General features: G+C 45.4%; 2 pseudogenes across 1 annotated transcript; one reads left to right on the top strand and one right to left on the bottom strand.

The window, feature by feature from the left end:
- Nucleotides 1-256: 256 nt before the first annotated feature.
- Nucleotides 257-6,132, top strand: LOC125531656 (uncharacterized; annotated as a pseudogene). Its single transcript, XR_015610118.1, has 8 exons — nucleotides 257-620; nucleotides 2,199-2,288; nucleotides 2,393-3,352; nucleotides 3,534-3,641; nucleotides 3,963-5,389; nucleotides 5,513-5,672; nucleotides 5,774-5,860; nucleotides 5,971-6,132. The product of XR_015610118.1 is annotated as an uncharacterized LOC125531656 (transcript).
- A 12,272-nt stretch (nucleotides 6,133-18,404) lies between these two features.
- On the bottom strand, nucleotides 18,405-19,734 carry LOC147961056 (protein FAR1-RELATED SEQUENCE 5-like; annotated as a pseudogene).
- Nucleotides 19,735-21,357: the final 1,623 nt, after the last annotated feature.

The raw sequence follows: 21,357 nt of genomic DNA, 5'->3' as shown, positions 1-21,357 counted from the left end.
TTGCAAAAAATTTTTGGTATCTAATGTATATCTTCATACCATTATAGATGGGCAATGCGGAAACTGTGGGTGACGGGGACAAATCAGAGATGAGCTAAACAAGAAACCCATCTGGGGTAGGCATGTATCACAGAAAAGGAAAAAAGAAAGCCAACAACTGTCCAGTGCGCGCGCGCTATGAGACGCGATGCAGCGGCCGCACCACGACCGTCCATCTCGCGCGTCCCGCATAGACACGTGGCCTGGCGGACCGACCAGGTGGGTGGTGGGTTTTGTTGAGATCGTTTCGAAATTTTGGGAGACGCGCTGCTCATCTATCCCGCCGTTTCCCCTTTCCCCACCTCACACTCTCTCCAGCGAGGAGCCAAATCACGCACAAAATCCCTAGCTTCGCCGCGAGCGCGGGCAGTGAGAGGGCCGGCGACGAGTTCAATTCAACGAGCGCGGTGACGGACCGGCGAAGGACCCCGTAGCAGTTCGCCGGGGTGAGGGCGGCGCGCGCGTGCCGTACAAGGAGGATAAGGTAGCGGCGAACGGGGGAGAGGGTGGAGCTGGTGGTTCGGCGCGAGGCGACGATGACCACCCCGAGAGAGAGATCCTGCTTCGCTTCGACGACCTAGGTGAGTTCATCCCACGTTTTCCCCCTCGCGCACACATCTCATGGCTGCTGGGGGTTCGTCGTCATCAACGACCGCAGGGGGGAGAAGTAAGAGCAGATCAACGGAGATGCTCCCGAGGAGGAGGGAGAGAGGGGAGGGATTTTTCTGCGAGGAGGAGAGGGCCGGGCGAGGGGTACTAGTGGAGGTGGAGCAGTGGGGAGTCGCCGGAGTGCGTGCGCAGGGAGGGTGGGTGTGGTTTCATGCTCAGCTCAGGTGCGGCGCCCGAGGCTCAAGCGAGGAGGGGTAGGGAGATGGCACGGGTGAGATGAGGAAGGAGAGGCGCTCAACCTGACACAATTTTTCAGTAGGCAATTTTTTGGATGAGGTTTTCTGTAGGCAACGTCTGTATTGTTTTGTAGGCAATTTTTTGATTTGGCCATTCTGTTTTTTGTAGGCCACTTAATTACTGTAATACTGCATTTTTTGTGTATTGCCTATGCACAAAATCACTGTAGCGTCTCTGTTTTTCTAGCCTGTAGGTAGAAGTGTAATTCAGTTTTAGGCAGGTTTGGCTGATGGAAATACAACGTAGTTCCTCTACATGTCTTAATATCTGCCTATAGGAAAAGCATGGTATAGGCAGATTACGGTTAATCCTAATAAAAACACATATCACCGTGTTGCTAGTTTTATGCTCTGTCTACGATTTCTTCATACAGTTGCCTAGATAGAACATTTTCATCATTTGGTTAGCTTTTCAAAACTGGTACTATAATTCAGCCAGAAATAGTAGGAAAATCCACATCTGAAATGTTGTTTACTAAGAAAGTGCAATAAGGATGTCATTCCTGACTATCCACTATCAGTTTTTTTGGTATTCGTGCAATTCTACTGCTGTGTTGAGGTTTAGTTTGAGGCAGATGTTGCAATTCCTTTGGGGGTATCTATGTTCTTTGAGCTGTGTCCATTGCTGCAATTTCCTACTGTAGTTTTTGGTTGATCAATATGAAAGACTTTTCCTGTGATCTCAGTGCAACATTGTAGCATTTGTCTATGCTTTTCTCCTGTGTCATCTGCTGCATGGTTGATCTGTGTTTGTGTCATAGTGCCTTTCCCCCCATTATGTATCGGATGTTACAAGGGTTTTATTCATGTAGCTGCTAACTGCCATACTGAATCCATTTCCTGCTGTTTTTCTGAATCCATCTAGTGAAAGGGGCAGTTTCGTGAGGTGCTTCTCACGTTTACTTGGCCCAAATCGTTGTTTCATTTTCTGAGTGTGCCTTCGTTTTTTATCTTGACTGATGTGAATCATAGGAAATGTAATGCAGTTGGCAACATGTGTTTAATCACTTCTATGATATGTTCTGTAGGCAATACTGTAATTCATGTGTTCATATAAGCTTTTTCTTCTCAGTTTTTTTGTTCAGTTGACAACATAATTAGGGGGTTGTGGCAGGAAATATATACGTTCAGCAGTCAAATAATGTAATAGATAATAGGCAATTTTGTGTGTTTTTTGTAGGAATCAGATATGAGATTGTAGGCAAAAATGTAGTCAGTTTCTTCTAACTCATTTTCTTACCTTTTCAAATGCAGGCAAGGCAACAACAGAATTTTCTTTTTTCATCAGCAGCCGTACGATAGATTAAAAAAATGGAGGACTCCACGGATGAACAGAATGGCGAGGTACCTGCCCACTCCCCACTGAACATTTTTTCAAAATGACTTTCGATAGAGAATCAGAGAGAATCATCCTTTTTTTCTTTGTGTTTTGATGTCGCTTTTAACAGGGAGCTGCAAGAGTAATACAAGGCCATAGGCGTGCTAGGAAGAAGCAAGTTCAGGAAGGTAGAAACAGAGCATCGCCAGCAAGGCTAGTAAAGTTAAGCAAGAGTTTGGACCAACGGCAGAAGGATCTGATAGAAACTTACCATCTGGGAGGCATACTAAAGATCAAATCAACAACAATGCCCGCAGACCTCAGCAGGTGGGTAATGCAGATCTACGACCCAGATAGCGAGTGCATCGTTGTCCCAGGCAGGGGCAAGATCCCCGTAACAGCCGAAAGCGTCCACCACACCTTGGGTCTTCGTATTTCAGGGGAGGAAGTATTCTACGGGTGGGATGCAGAAGCAATATCTTTCATAAACAACAGGTTCGGTTTTCAGAATGGGTGCGCCCCCAAGATAACAACCATCTGCACTATGATTAAAGAGATGAATGGGAGAGCAGACGATGACTTCATGAGGGGCTGGCTGATTGTGGTAGTTTGTACTTTCATGTGCCCTACAACGAGCTTACATGTCAGCGCTCGATGCTACCCAATAGTCGCCGACCTAGAGAAAGTAAAGAGGCTCAACTTCTATGAATTCATAGTGAATCAGATAAAAACTTCATTAGGGGGTAGCAACAAGAAGAAGGCTGTAAACTATTGTATGCACCATATGGTCGTAAGTACCACCTGCTAGGCTCTTTTTCCTTCTTTTTTCTTTTTTCTTTCTTTACTACTTATGCTTGGTTGTATAGTATAGCAGAAAAGAGAAAGGCTAACCCATACTGATTCCCAACTTATTTTTACCAGCTTTTCTTTTGTGTTTGTGTCTGCAAAACAGGTGTTATATGTAGATTCTCTGGTGGTAGACATCGCAGTACCAGATTTCCTAGTCCGGGTAGAGGCATGAGACAACAAACGTATAGGGCTAGTCGCAAAGGCAGACAAAACCCCCCAAGGAGGATACAACAAGCTTAGGGTGAGTTTGTTTTTCATCCATCTTTTTTAAAAGCAGGTTTTTTGTTTTCTTTTGTCCTGTTTACAATGTTACCTGACTAGTTTAGGCAGGTGCAACACACTAGCCTAATTTCTGCAGTTTTTGTTTTCTCTTTTCTGCTTAACAACACTAGCCTAATATGCTTTTTTCACTCCCCCACCAGATGAAGCCAATATACACAAGCAACGGGCGTATGCATAGTCTTTTTTTTGGGTATGAGGAGACCGAGAAGTTTGTTTTCTCAAAGTTGCCACCCACATTCAAAATAAGTGTACGTTCTCCAGCTTCTTATTTTACAATTTCACTAGCTTTCCATTTTTCTTTTCAGTTGTTTTTTACAGTGAAGTTGCATAGCCCTCTCAAATTTTCTTTCAGTAGTTTTGCCTACGTCTGAAAACATAGAAGAGAAAACAGAGTTTCACTCCTATCTCTTCTGCTCACATATGCATCAAATTTTGTAGTAGTTGTTTCTTTTTTCCTATATAATACTTCTTCAGTTTTAAAACCACCCGACTTTATTTTTTGATTCATGATTTTTTTCTAACATTTCTTTTCCGTGTGTTTTTTCCTATGAAAATGCATCTTAATGCAGAAGAAGAGGAAAATCGCTGCAATGGTTAGCTCATTTTCCTCAGAATGGTCAGATAGAATGGGTATTTTCATTGAAGAGATTTGTAGTATGGGTAGGGAGGATGCCGGGGACTCTAGGAGCAATTCACACAGGACAAAGCGTCGCAGGGCTGCACGTGTTCCAGGCATAAGAATCGAAGAGTCCGAGCATCATGGGGGCATCCCGGAGGAGAATGCGAAGTTTATGCCAACCTTAGAGTAAGGGGAAGATGGACAAGCAAGGTGCAGCGGAAACAACTCTGATTATTTTTTCTCCCCAAGAACCGCAGCTTCAAAGAAAAACTAACTCAGATCCAAAAATTTTCCCTCGAGGAACAGTGGAAATGTGACTATAAAACAGAAGTCAGCACCTGAGACGGAGCCGGCTAGGGAGGGTGCAAAGGCAGGCAAGTCCCTAGAGTGCAGCCATGCAAATCTTACCGGCAAGGTAAACCAGCGGGGTCACACAACAACCAATGTGTTTGGAATGCAAACTCACACAACAGTAAATACAGATGGACCAGTAGAAAATGGGCACAAGGGCAACACACCTCCGGGCAGTGAAAAAATCACAATACTTGATGTCACCCCAATATCATTAGCCCCACCTCTCGACCGTTTTGTGCATCATAAAGCAGTTGTACACACACCAAGTCCAGCCGCTTGTGTTCCATACATGGTCAGCTCCAGCACTCCTACAACAAGCAAGTCGTGCCCAGCCCCTAGCAGCCAAAAGAAAGGGGGAACACCCACATCAGTGCAATCCAGGGAAGCCCATGCAACACAATTGGCAATGACTACGATCAGGGAGAAGCTACGATTGGGGCCACTCGCGCAATAGCAAGCAATGCAACAGGTACAAGCTGGCTCATCAAACCCTGTCTTCACACCATCAAGCTACACCAACCACCCAGTCGGAGCAACACAAGACTGTCCATTTTTCGATCTTAACATAAGTTTTCATGAAGATGAGGGAACCAACAGAGGCCAATCCACAGAACTGAAGCCACGCAACCTAGATGCCTCCATGTCAGAAAGCGGAGATGAATGGGGCTTGGACCCGGAGGAGCTACAAAAAGTGTGCTACGAGGAAAAAAAGGCATTTGCATTGAAGAAAGAAAAGGAGAGGCTAGAGATGGAGGAGAGGCTAAGAAATGGAAGGTAAATCAACGATCAAAATTCAAAAACACCAGTCACAACAACCACAAACGCAGAAAATGTTGCTAGCTCATCAAGGACTCCAGCAATGGTTGGGCACGAGCGGAGAGTTGTACGGGCACGAGCACAACTCAGGTCGCCATACATACGCCCAGAGAACACAGATCCATTCTACTGCTCAAAGAAAGTTCGTGACATCTACGATGATGTGTGCCAGTATAGTGTGACCCACACAAGGCAAGCCGACAATAGGTAAGGAAATCCAATCTTTTCTTAGGCCTGGTTTTTGGGGTTTCTTTTTTAATTGCTTCGTTTCAATACACGAGCTAACTTATTTTTTCTGTTCTTATTTGTATATGCCAAATTTCAAAACAGCAAGCCAATCATAAACTATGACGCGCTCTACGTCAGCTGCAATGAACTTGCACAATCGATGGCACCTGGACAGAAGATGGACAACATGGTGGCCGAGATAGCAATTATTGCATTGAGGGAAGCAGGGCTGAGGCCAAAGAAGAGATTAATGCCACTACGAGTAGCTATAAGAATTCCCCCTTATCCCTTTTTTGATATTCTTTTTGTTTTTTATCCTAGAAGCACAACAACTAATATGTTACACTTCTCATGCGTTGCTAGACATTCTTCCAGAACAATAGTTTCACAAGGAACGACATAGACAAACAGTTTGACAACAAAACCATGAGGCTAAGCAGATGTGAACCAGTAAGAAAAAAACGACAATAGATCTTTCTTCATGCTTCCCTCTATCCTTTTTCTTTTTTTGTCCCATCTCACCCACTCTCATCAACCATGTATCATTTCCGACACTCAAGATTCTGGACAAGGAGAATCCAAAGGAGATAGGGCATTATTGGCTAATGGTCCTGAACATCAGGGACAAGCCATTCGAGGTACTGGACTCGGCAAGGACGTTCAAGGACAAGGCATTAGTAGAAAATGCAAACAAAATCATGAAGATCATCAAAATAAACTAGGAGAGGCATTACAGCAAGTCAAGTGTGCAGATTGCAGATTGGTAACTTCACGAAATCAAGTGCCCAAAGCAGGATAACAGGCAAGGGCACCCCTATTCCATATTTTACTTTCTTTTTTCCACATTTTTTCTTTTTCATTTTATCATTTTTTCCTTATCCGAGTCTAATACAAATCAACCACCCAACCAAAAATCGCCTCCCTAGGCGGCTAGTGTCGCCTTACCGGTCGAATCAAGTCGCTTAAAAACCCTTGAACACCAACCCAAAGTCACCTAACACGGGAAGGGGGGCACCTCGCCTACCTCGGCGGCCTAGCGTCGCCTCATCGGTCGAACCAAGTCGCCTAAAAAAACCCTAGACCACCCTCCCAAAGTCGCCTAACACGGGAGGTGGGGCACACCTTGCCTACCTCGGCATCCTAGCGGCGCCTCACTAGTCGAACCAAGTCGCCTAAAAAGTCTCGATCACCCACACAAAGTCTCCTAACATAGGAGGTGGGGCGCACATCGCCTACCTCGGCGGCCTAGCGCCGCCTCACCGGTCGAACCAAGTCGCCTAACAACCCTCGACCACCCACACAAAGTCGCCTAACACGGGAGGTGGGGCGCACATCGCCTACCTCGGCGGCCTAGCATCGCCTCACCGGTCGAACCAAGTCTCCTAAAAAGCCTCGATCACCCACAGAAAGTCGCCTAACACGGGAGGTGGGGTGCACCTCCCCTACCTGGGTGGCCTAGTGTCGCCTCACCGGTTGAAGCAAGTCGCCTAAAAAGCCTCGACCACCCACACAAAGTTGCCTAACACGGGAGGTGTGGCGGACATCGCCTACCTCGGCGGTCTAGTATCGCCTCACCGGTCGAACCAAGTCGCCTAAAAACCCTTGAACACCCACACAAAGTCACCAAACATGGGACGTAGGGCGCACATCGCCTACCTCGGCGGCCTAGCGTCGCCTCACCAGTCGAACCAAGTCGCCTAACAACCTTTGAACACCAACCTAAAGTCGCCTAACATGGGAGGTGGGGCACACATCGCCTATCTCAGCGGCCTAGCGTCGCCTCACCGGTCGAACCAAGTCACCTAAAAATCCTCGATGACCCACACAAGGTCGCCTAACACGGGAGGTGGGGCGCACATCGCCTACCTCGGCGGCCTAGTGTCGCCTCACCGGTCGAAGGAAGTCGCCTAAAAATCCTCGACCACCCACACAAAGTCGCCTAACACGGGAGGTGGGGCGCACATCGCCTACCTCGGCGGCCTAGCGTCGCCTCACCGGTCGAACCAAGTCGCCTAACAACCCTCGACCACCCACACAAAGTCACCTAACACGGGAGGTGGGGCGCACATCGCCTACTTCGGTGGCCTAGCGTCGCCTAAAAAGCCTCGATCACCCACACAAAGTCGCCTTACACGGGAGGTGGGGCGCACATCGCCTACCTCGGCGGCCTAGTGTCGCCTCACCGGTTGAAGCAAGTCGCCCAAAAAGCCTCGAACACCCACACAAAGTCGCCTAACACGGGAGGTGGGGCGCACATCGCCTACCTCGGCGGCGTAGTGTCGCCTCACCGGTCGAACCAAGTCGCCTAAAAATCCTCGATCACCCACACAAAGTCTGAAGGAAATATGCCCTAGAGGCAATAATAAAGTTATTATTTATTTCCTTATGATCATGATAAATGTTTATTATTCATGCTAGAATTGTATTAACCGGAAACATAATACATGTGTGAATACATAGACAAACAAAGTGTCACTAGTATGCCTCTACTTGACTAGCTCGTTAATCAAAGATGGTTATGTTTCCTAACCATGAACAATGAGTTGTTATTTGATTAACGAGGTCACATCATTAGTTGAATGATCTGATTGACATGACCCATTCCATTAGCTTAGCACACGATCGTTTAGTATGTTGCTATTGCTTTCTTCATGACTTATACATGTTCCTATGACTATGAGATTATGCAACTCCCGTTTGCCGGAGGAACACTTTGGGTGCTACCAAACGTCACAACGTTACTAGGTGATTATAAAGGAGCATTACAGGTGTCTCGAAAAGTAGATGTTGGGTTGGCGTATTTCGAGATTAGGATTTGTCACTCCGATTGTCGGAGAGGTATCTCTGGGCCCTCTCGGTAATACACATCACATAAGCCTTGCAAGCATTACAACTAATATGTTAGTTGTGAGATGATGTATTACGGAACGAGTAAAGAGACTTGCCGATAACGAGATTGAACTAGGTATTGGATACCGACGATCGAATCTCGGGCAAGTAACATACCGATGACAAAGGGAACAACGTATGTTGTTATGCGGTCTGACCGATAAAGATCTTCGTAGAATATGTAGGAGCCAATATGGGCATCTAGGTCCAGCTATTGGTTATTGACGGAGACATGTCTCGGTCATGTCTACATTGTTCTCGAACCCGTAGGGTCCGCACGCTTAAGGTTACGATGACAGTTATATTATGAGTTTATTCATTTTGATGTACCAAAGGTTGTTCGGAGTCCCGGATGTGATCATGGACATGACGAGGAGTCTCGAAATGGTCGAGACGTAAAGATTGATATATTGGAAGCCTATGTTTGGATATCGGATGTGTTTCGGGTGAAATCGGGATTTTACCGGAATATCGGGAGGGTTACCGGAACCCCCCGGGAGCTATATGGGCCATAGTGGGCCTTAGTGGAAAAGAGAAGGGGCTGCCCTAGATGGGCTGTGCGCCTCCCCCTTCCCCTAGTCCTATTAGGACTAGGAGAGGTGGCCGGCCCCCTCCTCCTCTTTTCCCCCTCCGCGAATCCTATTCCAACTAGGATTGGGGGGGGGGGGGAATCCTACTCCTAGAGGCAGTAGGACTCTCCTGCGCCCTCCTCCTTGGCCGGCCACCCTCCCCCCTCTACTCCTTTATATACGGAGGCAGGGGGCACCTCTAGACACACAAGTTGATCCACGTGATCTATTCCTTAGCCGTGTGCGGTGCCCCCTGCCACCATATACCTCGATAATACTGTAGCGGAGTTTAGGCGAAGCCCTGCTGCTGTAGTACATCAAGATCGTCACCACGCCGTCGTGCTGACGGAACTCTTCCCCGACACTTTGCTGGATCGGAGTCCGGGGATCGTCATCGAGCTGAACGTGTGCTCGAACTCGGAGGTACCGTAGTTTCGGTGCTTGATCGGTTGGATCGTGAAGACGTACGACTACTTCCTCTACGTCGTGTCATCGCTTCCGCAGTCGGTCTGCGTTGGGTACGTAGACAACACTCTCCCCCTCGTTGCTATGCATCACATGATCTTGCGTGTGCGTAGGAAATTTTTGAAATTACTACGAAACCCAACAGTGGCATCCGAGCCTAGGTTATTTATGTTGATGTTATATGCACGAGTAGAACACAAGTGAGTTGTGGACGATACAAGTCATACTGCCTACCAGCATGTCATACTTTGGTTCGGCGGTATTGTTGGACGAGACGACCCGGACCAACCTTACGCGTACGCTTACGCGAGACCGGTTCCCTCGACGTGCTTTGCACATAGATGGCTTGCGGGCGACTGTCTCTCCAACTTTAGTTGAACCGAGTGTGGCTACGCCCGGTCCTTGCGAAGGTTAAAACGGAGTCTATTTGACAAACTATCGTTGTGGTTTTGATGCGTAGGTGAGATTGGTTCTTACTTAAGCCCGTAGCAGCCACGTAAAACATGCAACAACAAAGTAGAGGACGTCTAACTTGTTTTTGCAGGGCATGTTGTGATGTGATATGGTCAAGGCATGATGCTGAATTTTATTGTATGAGATGATCATGTTTTGTAACCGAGTTATCGGCAACTGGCAGGAGCCATATGGTTGTCGCTTTATTGTATGCAATGCAATCGCGATGTAATGCTTTACCTTATTACTAAACGGTAGTGATAGTCGTGGAAGCATAAGATTGGCGAGACGACAACGATGCTACGATGGAGATCAAGGTGTCGCGCCGGTGACGATGGTGATCATGACGGTGCTTCGGAGACGGAGATCACAGGCACAAGATGATGGCCATATCATATCACTTATATTGATTGCATGTGATGTTTATCTTTTATGCATCTTATCTTGCTTTGATTGACGGTAGCATTATAAGATGATCTCTCACTAAATTATCAAGAAGTGTTCTCCCTGAGTATGCACCGTTGCGAAAGTTCTTCGTGCTGAGACACCACGTGATGATCGGGTGTGATCGGCTCTACGTTCAAATACAACGGGTGCAAAACAGTTGCGCACGCAGAATACTCAGGTTATACTTGACGAGCCAAGCATATACAGATATGGCCTCGGAACACGGAGACCGAAAGGTCGAGCGTGAATCATATAGTAGATATGATCAACATAATGATGTTCACCGATGAAACTACTCCATCTCACGTGATGATCGGACATGGTTTAGTTGATTTGGATCACGTGATCACTTAGAGGATTAGAGGGATGTCTATCTAAGTGGGAGTTCTTAAGTAATATGATTAATTGAACTTAAATTTATCATGAACTTAGTACCTGATAGTATCTTGCTTGTTTATGTTGATTGTAGATAGATGGCTCGTGCTGTTGTTCCGTTGAATTTTAATGCGTTCCTTGAGAAAGCAAAGTTGAAAGATGATGGTAGAAATTACACGGACTGGGTCCGTAACTTGAGGATTATCCTCATTGCTGCACAGAAGAATTACGTCCTGGAAAAACCGCTAGGTGCCAGGCCTGCTGCTGGAGCAACGCCAGATGTTATGAACGTCTGGCAGAGCAAAGCTGATGACTACTCGATAGTTCAGTGAGCCATGCTTTACGGCTTAGAATCGGGACTTCAACGACGTTTTGAACGTCATGGAGCATATGAGATGTTTCGGGAATTGAAGTTAATATTTCAAAAGAATGCCTGGATTGAGAGATATGAAGTCTCCAATAAGTTCTACAGCTGCAAGATGGAGGAGAACAGTTCTGTCAGTGAGCATATACTCAAAATGTCTGGGTATAATAATCACTTGATTCAATTGGGAGTTAATCTTCCAGATGATTGCGTCATTGACAGAATTCTCCAATCACTACCACCAAGCTACAAGAGCTTCGTGATGAACTATAATATGCAAGGGATGAACAAGACTATTCCCGAGCTCTTCGTGATGCTGAAAGCTGCGGAGGTAGAAATCAAGAAAGAGCATCAAGTGTTGATGGTCAACAAGACCACTAGTTTCAAGAAAAAGGGCAAAGGAAAGAAGAAGGGGAACTTCAAGAAGAACGGCAAGCCAGTTGCTGCTCAAGAGAAGAAACCCAAGTCTGGACCTAAGCCTGAAACTGAGTGCTTCTACTGCAAGCAGACTGGTCACTGGAAGCGGAACTGCCCCAAGTATTTGGCGGATAAGAAGGATGGCAAAGTGAACAAAGGTATATGTGATATACATGTTATTGATGTGTACCTTACTAATGCTCACAGTAGCACCTGGGTATTTGATACTGGTTCTGTTGCTAATATTTGCAACTCGAAATAGGGGCTACGGATTAAGCGAAGATTGGCTAAGGACGAGGTGACGATGCGCGTGGGAAACGGTTCCAAAGTCGATGTGATCGCGGTCGGCACACTACCTCTACATCTACCTTCGGGATTAATATTAGACCTAAATAATTGTTATTTGGTGCCAGCGTTGAGCATGAATATTATATCTGGATCTTGTTTAATGTGAGATGGTTATTCATTTAAATCAGAGAATAATGGTTGTTCTATTTATATGAGTAATATCTTTTATGGTCATGCACCCTTGAAGAGTGGTCTATTTTTATTGAATCTCGATAGTAGTAATACACATATTCATAATGTTGAAGCCAAAAGATGCAGAGTTGATAATGAAAGTGCAACTTATTTGTCGCACTGTCGTTTAGGTCATATCAGTATAAAGCGCATGAAGAAACTCCATACTGATGGACTTTTGGAACCACTTGATTATGAATCACTTGGTACTTGCGAACCGTGCCTCTTGGGCAAGATGACTAAAACACCGTTCTCCGGTACTATGGAGAGAGCAACAGATTTGTTGGAAATCATACATACCGATGTATGTGGTCCGATGAATATTGAGGCTCGTGGCGGATATCGTTATTTTCTCACCTTCACAGATGATTTAAGCAGATATGGGTATATCTACTTAATGAAACATAAGTCTGAAACATTTGAAAAGTTCAAAGAATTTCAGAGTGAAGTTGAAAATCATCGTAACAAGAAAATAAAGTTTCTACGATCTGATCGTGGAGGAGAATATTTGAGTTACGAGTTTGGTGTACATTTGAAAAACTGTGGAATAGTTTCGCAACTCACGCCACCCGGAACACCACAAGCGTAATGGTGTGTCCGAACGTCGTAATCGTACTTTACTGGATATGGTACGATCTATGATGTCTCTTACTGATTTACCGCTTTCGTTTTGGGGTTATGCTCTAGAGACGACCGCATTCACGTTAAATAGGGCACCATCAAAATCCGTTGAGACGACGCCTTATGAACTGTGGTTTGGCAAGAAACCAAAGTTGTCGTTTCTTAAAGTTTGGGGTTGCGATGCTTGTGTGAAAAAGCTTCAACCTGATAAGCTCGAACCCAAATCGGAGAAACGTGTCTTCATAGGATATCCAAAGGAAACTATTGGATACACCTTCTATCACAGATCCGAATGCAAGACTTTTGTTGCTAAATTCGGAAACTTTCTTGAGAAGGAGTTTCTCTCGAAAGAAGTGAGTGGGAGGAAAGTAGAACTTGACGAGGTAACTGTACCTGCTCCCTTGTTGGAAAGTAGTACATCACAGAAAATTGTTTCTGCGACACCTACACCAATAAGTGAGGAAGTTAATGATAATGATCATGAAACTTCAGAACAAGATACTACTGAACCTCGTAGATCAACCAGAGTAAGATCCGCACCAGAGTGGTACGGTAATCCAGTTCTGGAAGTCATGCTGCTAGATCATGATGAACCTACGAACTATGAAGAAGCGATGGTGAGCCCAGATTCCGCAAAGTGGCTTGAAGCCATGAAATCTGAGATAGGATCTATGTATGAGAACAAAGTATGGACTTTGGTTGACTTGCCCGATGATCGGCAAGCAATTGAGAATAAATGGATCTTCAAGAAGAAGACTGACGCTGATGGTAATGTTACTGTCTACAAAGCTCGACTTGTCGCGAAAGGTTTTCGACAAAGTTCAAGGGATTGACTACGATGAGACCTTCTCACCCGTAGCGATGCTTAAGTCCGTCCGAATCATGTTAGCAATTGCCGCATTTTATGATTATGAAATTTGGCAGATGGATGTCAAAACTGCATTCCTGAATGGATTTCTGGAAGAAGAGTTGTATATGATGCAACCGGAAGGTTTTGTCGATCCAAAGGGAGCTAACAAAGTGTGCAAGCTCCAGCGATCCATTTATGGACTGGTGCAAGCCTCTCGGAGTTGGAATAAACGTTTTGATAGTGTGATCAAAGCATTTGGTTTTATACAGACTTTCGGAGAAGCCTGTATTTACAAGAAAGTGAGTGGGAGCTCTGTAGCATTTCTGATATTATATGTGGATGACATATTGCTAATTGGAAATGATATAGAATTTCTGGATAGCATAAAGGGATACTTGAATAAAAGTTTTTCAATGAAAGACCTCGGTGAAGCTGCTTACATATTAGGCATTAAGATCTATAGAGATAGATCAAGACGCTTAATTGGACTTTCACAAAGCACATACCTTGACAAAATTTTGAAGAAGTTCAAAATGGATCAAGCAAAGAAAGGGTTCTTGCCTGCGTTACAAGGTGTGAAATTGAGTAAGACTCAATGCCCGACCACTGCAGAAGGTAGAGAGAATATGAAAGATGTTCCCTATGCATCAGCCATAGGATCTATCATGTATGCAATGCTGTGTACCAGACCTGATGTGTGCCTTGCTATAAGTTTAGCAGGGAGGTACCAAAGTAATCCAGGAATGGATCACTGGACAGCGGTCAAGAACATCCTGAAATACCTGAAAAGGATTAAGGATATGTTTCTCGTATATGGAGGTGACAAAGAGCTCACCGTAAAAGGTTACGTTGATGCAAGCTTTGACACTAATCCGGACGATTCTAAATCGCAAACCGGATACGTGTTTACATTAAACGGTGGAGCTGTCAGTTGGTGCAGTTCTAAACAAAGCGTCGTAGCGGGATCTACATGTGAAGAGGAGTACATAGCTGCTTCAGAAGCAGCGAACGAAGGAGTCTGGATGAAGGAGTTCATATCCGATCTAGGTGTCATACCTAATGCATCGGGTCCAATGAAAATCTTTTGTGACAATACTGGTGCAATTGCCTTGGCAAAGGAATCCAGATTTCACAAAAGGACCAAACACATCAAGAGACGCTTCAACTCCATCCGGGATCTAGTCCAGGTGGGAGACATAGAGATTTGCAAGATACATACGGATCTGAATGTTGCAGACCCGTTGACTAAGCCTCTTCCACGAGCAAAACATGATCAGCACCAAAGCTCCATGGGTGTTAGAATCATTACAATGTAATCTAGATTATTGACTCTAGTGCAAGTGGGAGACTGAAGGAAATATGCCCTAGAGGCAATAATAAAGTTATTATTTATTTCCTTATAATCATGATAAATGTTTATTATTCATGCTAGAATTGTATTAACCGGAAACATAATACATGTGTGAATACATAGACAAACAAAGTGTCACTAGTATGCCTCTACTTGACTAGCTCGTTAATCAAAGATGGTTATGTTTCCTAACCATGAACAATGAGTTGTTATTTGATTAACGAGGTCACATCATTAGTTGAATGATCTGATTGACATGACCCATTCCATTAGCTTAGCACACGATCGTTTAGTATGTTGCTATTGCTTTCTTCATGACTTATACATGTTCCTATGACTATGAGATTATGCAACTCCCGTTTGCCGGAGGAACACTTTGGGTGCTACCAAACGTCACAACGTTACTGGGTGATTATAAAGGAGCATTACAGGTGTCTCCAAAAGTAGATGTTGGGTTGGCGTATTTCGAGATTAGGATTTGTCACTCCGATTGTCGGAGAGGTATCTCTGGGCCCTCTCGGTAATACACATCACATAAGCCTTGCAAGCATTACAACTAATATGTTAGTTGTGAGATGATGTATTACGGAATGAGTAAAGAGACTTGCCGATAACGAGATTGAACTAGGTATTGGATACCGACGATCGAATCTCGGGCAAGTAACATACCGATGACAAAGGGAACAACGTATGTTGTTATGCGGTCTGACCGATAAAGATCTTCGTAGAATATGTAGGAGCCAATATGGGCATCCAGGTCCCGCTATTGGTTATTGACCGGAGACATGTCTCGGTCATGTCTACATTGTTCTCGAACCCGTAGGGTCCGCACGCTTAAGGTTACGATGACAGTTATATTATGAGTTTATGCATTTTGATGTACCGAAGGTTGTTCGGAGTCCCGGATGTGATCACGGACATGACGAGGAGTCTCGAAATCGTCGAGACGTAAAGATTGATATATTGGAAGCCTATGTTTGGATATCGGATGTGTTCAGGGTGAAATCGGGATTTTACCGGAATACCGGGAGGGTTACCGGAACCCCCCGGGAGCTATATGGGCCATAGTGGGCCTTAGTGGAAAAGAGAAGGGGCTGCCCTAGATGGGCTGTGCGCCTCCCCCTTCCCCTAGTCCTATTAGGACTAGGAGAGGTGGCCGGCCCCCTCCTCCTCTTTTCCCCCTCCGCGAATCCTATTCCAACTAGGATTGGGGGGGGGGGGAATCCTACTCCTAGAGGGAGTAGGACTCTCCTGCGCCCTCCTCCTTGGCCGTCCAGCCTCCCCCCTCTACTCCTTTATATACGGAGGCAGGGGGCACCTCTAGACACACAAGTTGATCCATGTGATCTATTCCTTAGCCGTGTGCGGTGCCCCCTGCCACCATATACCTCGATAATACTGTAGCGGAGTTTAGGCGAAGCCCTACTGCTGTAGTACATCAAGATCGTCACCACGCCGTCGTGCTGACGGAACTCTTCCCCGACACTTTGCTGGATCGGAGTCCGGGGATCGTCATCGAGCTGAACGTGTGCTCGAACTCGGAGGTACCGTAGTTTCGGTGCTTGATCGGTTGGATCGTGAAGACGTACGACTACTTCCTCTACGTCGTGTCATCGCTTCCGCAGTCGGTCTGCGTTGGGTACGTAGACAACACTCTCCCCCTCGTTGCTATGCATCACATGATCTTGCGTGTGCGTAGGAATTTTTTTGAAATTACTACGAAACCCAACAAAGTCGCGTAACACGGGAGGTGGGGCGCACTTCGCCTACCTCGGCGGCCTAGCGTCGCCTCACCGGTCGAAGCAAGTCACCTAAAAAGCCTCGACCACCCACACAAAGTCGCCTAACACGGGAGGTGGGGCGCACATCTCCTACCTCGGCGGCCTAGCGTCGCTTCACTGGTCGAACCAAGTCGCCTAAAAAAACCCTCGGGCGCCCAAACCCAAAGTTACCTACCTCCATCTTTCTTTTCCAGCAACATTTTTTTTTGTACTGCATTTTTTCCTTAGTAAATAGCAATATCAGTTTGTATTTTCCGGAACACTCTAACGAAATCCACCATGTTTTCCTTTCTCCCCCAAAAATAGGTATGATTGCAGCATATATATGCTATACAACACCGACAACTGGGATGGCACCCATGTCCTGGAGTATGGGCCAAAAAACTTAGTCAACATGAGGATGATACTAACAACAAAAATGGTGGACAGTGACCACAACGACGTCAACTGGGCAAATATGCGCAACATTAAGAAGGTACAAAAATCTTAGCGATCACTTTCAATGGCATACCACCAACCACTTCTGTTTCAATAGCACATAACATAAATTACATGTCTTCTTCCACACCAATAAAACATATTCCAGGTCAACTTTTTCATTTTCACTCAATGTTCAGCCACACACAAATTGCCCCTTTTTGTCACTTCTTTTTTTCGCTGCTAGATCCATCAAGCACTTCAGTTTAGACCAGGCGTGCAAGTGGCACAATTGTGCCCTAACTCTTTGCAGTATGCACATTTTGTCTTCTTCTTCGGATGCAACTCAATGCCTGAATAGTACCTCTTGTCTCTCTTGCGTCCCTTAGTAGAAGATTTTGGGGGGTTATGCAAAGGATTTGCTTTAGGCTCTCCAATAGAAGCTTCCGTGGGGGCAGATTGGGCTGGTGGCTGGGCTGGCGCCGCTGGCTTCTTCTTCCTCCTTGATTTATAAAGTTGGTTCAATTCAGTCTCCAACGCGCGCCCATAGGACCTGCACAAAGCTGCTCCTGCATCGGACATACTGCCCAATTTAGAGATTTTGCCAAGCATAGTATTCAGGGAAACCTGCCTTATTTGCTGCAGAGACTCTTGAGGCATGACATCAGGGACTTGTGTGTCAGGGGGCATATCAGTAAGAAATGCGTTCTGAGTCCATCTAGGTAGTATGTAACGCTCAGGGATCTCATCAACACCAAGGTGAGTGAACACTTTCAAGATGTGGACGCAAAGCAGCCCATCCTTGTAAAACTTGCAACACTCACAACCATACTCTTGCTGATCAACCTGCACTGTTACCATGTACAGTCTACACCCATAAATCCCTGCGTAAATTCTGTTAGGCTCGAGCAGGTGCATGTTGCCGCCTTGAGGCCTAACATTATACATGCCAATAAAAAAAACTCATGTTGAAACCTGTAGTATATATCCCTTGTGTAAACTCGCAAGGCTTGCTTCTCAATTGGGAACAGGGACCAAAGCCTTGGCTCAAGCTCATCTGTTCAGTAATCATTACCCCCTTCTTTCACCAAGATCTTGTCATTTATCTTCTCATATTGCTTCACAAAGTTGAGCACAGAATTTTGTGGGTTCGTGTACCTTTTTAGGACAGCATTGAAGCCTTCACTCCGCTGAGTCGACTGGAGGAATGGGAAGAAACAGTTCCTAAAGTAACAGGGGACCCGAAGATGCTTGATTGCATAGAGATCATCAAAGTGTTTATTGCCAGCAATACCATGCTTCTCAACCATAGCAGCCCACCTTGCCTCAAACTCCTCAGGAGTCATGCTCAAGTCTATCACCTCATTGAGTTCTTTAGCTAGCTCAGGGTGCCTAGCCAAGTAAGCACCCAACTTCTCTTGGGCTTTCTTAATGATATGCCAGCAGCAACTACGGTGAACTGCGTGTGGGAAAATGTTTGCTATAGAGTTTTTCATCGCCTGATCTTGGTCAGTTATGATGTTGATCAGTGCAATGCCATGCATCGCTTCAAGAAAGGCCCCAAACAACCAATCAAAGCTGGTCTCAAGCTCTTGCCGCAACAAGCCCATGCCTGTTCATCCCAATAAATGGAGCAAAGGACATGTTATACATATTCGTCAAGTAGGTCGTGTCAAAAGAGATACAATCATTGTAAGCTTTTACGTAGGCCTCTTGAGCCCTCCCATCAACCAAAAACAAATTCTCAGCTCTGCCCATTCCATCTTTTTTTGATTTTGAAGAAGCCTGGGTCTTCTTCCTTCTTTTGCTCGAAGTAGGCAACTGTCTCAGCCAAATCACCTTCATTTGCCTCAGCACTACGAACTCATGTTGCTTATCGTTTTCATCGTGTACGGCACAATTGCAGCTTGGCCATAGAATTCAGACATAACGGTCATCATGCGACATGTTTCCATGTTGCACCTATGTAATATTTCCAGGAACTCAACCTCTTCCGGTGGGATGCCTTGGTGAGAGCGAAGGTATTTAGTGAGAGATGGCTTGTAAATTAGTCTATGATTGTGGTCTGCAACAACACATGTAACCACCCATTTGTTATTAGTCAGCTTGACTGTCATGTTTGCTCGACAGCCAGTCTGTTTGATAAACTCTCTGCTCCTCTTCTTAACAAGCCCCCTGGAGATTTATAAGAGCTACACCCTTCTTGCTTACTCCCAACATCTTGCCCATCGCCACAGTCATCAGAATCTGAGCTTAGTTTCTCAAACACGGGTGTGGGGGCATCATCATTGATTTTAGGCTTCCATGACTTGTTGCAACAAAAAGTCTGCTTCTCAAGCACATTAGTGTATGAAGACCTCCTGGAAGTGTTGGCTTTCATCGAGAACCCAATTCTGCGAGAGTAAGCTTTGTAGTGCGCCTTAGCACCTTCAACTGTGTCAAACACCATGCCGACATAAGGTTCCTGTGGGCTAGATCACACCTCATTCTCATCAAAACCTAAGAAGCCAGCACTACCTGTACGACCTTGCCCACCATTGCTAGGAAGAGTTGCAGCCGGGCTGAACATGGCAGGGGCGGGCACAATAGTTTCAGCAGTTGCCGTCACATCAGACACACTAGTAGCCGCAACACAAAACACCACACCGACGACATTTTGGACAGGAGCAAAACACAAATCTGGTGACTCGCCCACCCCCTCGATTGAAATAGGGACTTTTTCAGGTTGGGCTTGTGTGCAGAACATGGGACCACCATCACAGTCAACAAAGTCGTCGAGGAGCTCATTGAGATCAAGGCCGGCCATCTGGACATTTCAGAAGACAAAATAGGGGGAAGGAATTAATACATATACTAAATGATCAGGGATCATTTTTTTTACTAAATCATTGCTAGGTTCACATACCAGGCTTTTTCTTTTGCCTTTTTCTTTTGTGTTTTTTAAGCAACTATACTTCTCCCCCGACTGGTTATTTTTTTCCCAGTTTTTACCCTGTTTCGTAAGATACTAGACCTTTTGTAAGCAACTATAATAGTTTGTTATCCACTTTTATTTTTAACATACCCTGATTGTTAACAATTTTCCGTACAATTTTCCGTGCAAGATTCTACAATTAATTAGTTTGTCTTTGTTTATTTTTTTGCAGAAGCACGGTGCATAACTATAGGGAAGAAACAATTCAAGAGCCAACAACTTTTGTCTAGCACCATGGTTGTACAGGATACAAGAGAAAAGGATCAGATTTGGGGCCATAATTCAAGTTAGCCTTGCAACACTGGTGTATAGGAGGTAAATCTGCAACACTGTAGTACAGGAGGAACATCAAGGGAGTACTACTAGTTCTAGTACAACTAAAAAGGATCTCATGGTCAAAAAATTTGGAACAGCCTTGTTGTACCTTTTGCTGTAGTTCACTTGGGGAAATTTACCCAGTCTTGGCAATTCTTTTGCCCACGTTTTCTTAAGGTTGTTGCCTGATCAGCACAAAAAGAGTTGCAGGCAAGGCTGTGTTATTTCATGGTGAATTTGATCTTCCGCAACCTTTTTCTACCCATTTTTACTCTGTATTTTGCTGTGGGAGGGAGAAGCTTTCCACTGCTAGGACATGGTGGGCGGCGGCGGCTGGGGGAAGAAGAGAATTGCCGCTAGAGAAATCTGGGGGCTTAGGGTTTCCCCTGGGTAGGTGTGGAGATCACGTGGGGGAGGGGCACGTGGGGTGTTTATTATCTCGTTTTTCTTCTCGCGGGAGATGTTGGCACGCGAGTGGGATGAAAATTCCCTTTTTGGCACATGGTGTGGACCGACAGGGAATCCTTTTCTAAAATTCCGGCCGCCAGACCCTTCCGCATAGTGCGCGGGCGCTACGTAGCAGCGTCCAAAAATAAAAACGATTTTCGGTGGCCGCCCGTCGGAGATGGCTAGGTATCACATATATATATTTTTTATAAAAGGGGGACTCCCCAGCCTCTGCATCAGAACGATGCATATGACCAACTTTATTAATAAGCAAATAGGTTCTAACAAAGGTGATAAAGCCGAAGTGAAAGTAAAAGAGAAGCTCACAAAGAGCCTATAAAAAATTAACCACAGCGCCACAACCGTCCGGCATCAACGAGATAAGGAAGCTAATTGCCTATCCTATTACATGACCGCCATCCAAACCGGTTGAAAATATCCCGTGCTACCATCTCCCACCGGATAGATCCAGTAACCAAACGCTCCCTGGCCTCCGTCAGAGTGAGTAGCGAGCACATACGGATCAAAGCAGTGGCTCGGAAGATAACCTGCAAAAAATGAAAATTTGTTGTTCTATTAAAAACCAAGTCATTTCTGCAGTTCCAGACTGCCCATAATAAAGCACATATTCCTACATGAATGTGTCTCGCTATTTCGGCCTGTATCCCGTTAAGCCACGTTCCAAATAACATG

The sequence above is a fragment of the Triticum urartu genome, chromosome 7A (genome assembly GCF_056163025.1).
Source record: "Triticum urartu cultivar PI428250 chromosome 7A, HENAU_Tu73, whole genome shotgun sequence".
Lineage (NCBI taxonomy): Eukaryota > Viridiplantae > Streptophyta > Magnoliopsida > Poales > Poaceae > Triticum > Triticum urartu.
The sequence above is the reverse complement of the archived record's forward strand: the minus strand, read 5'-3'. Positions and strand labels throughout refer to the sequence as shown.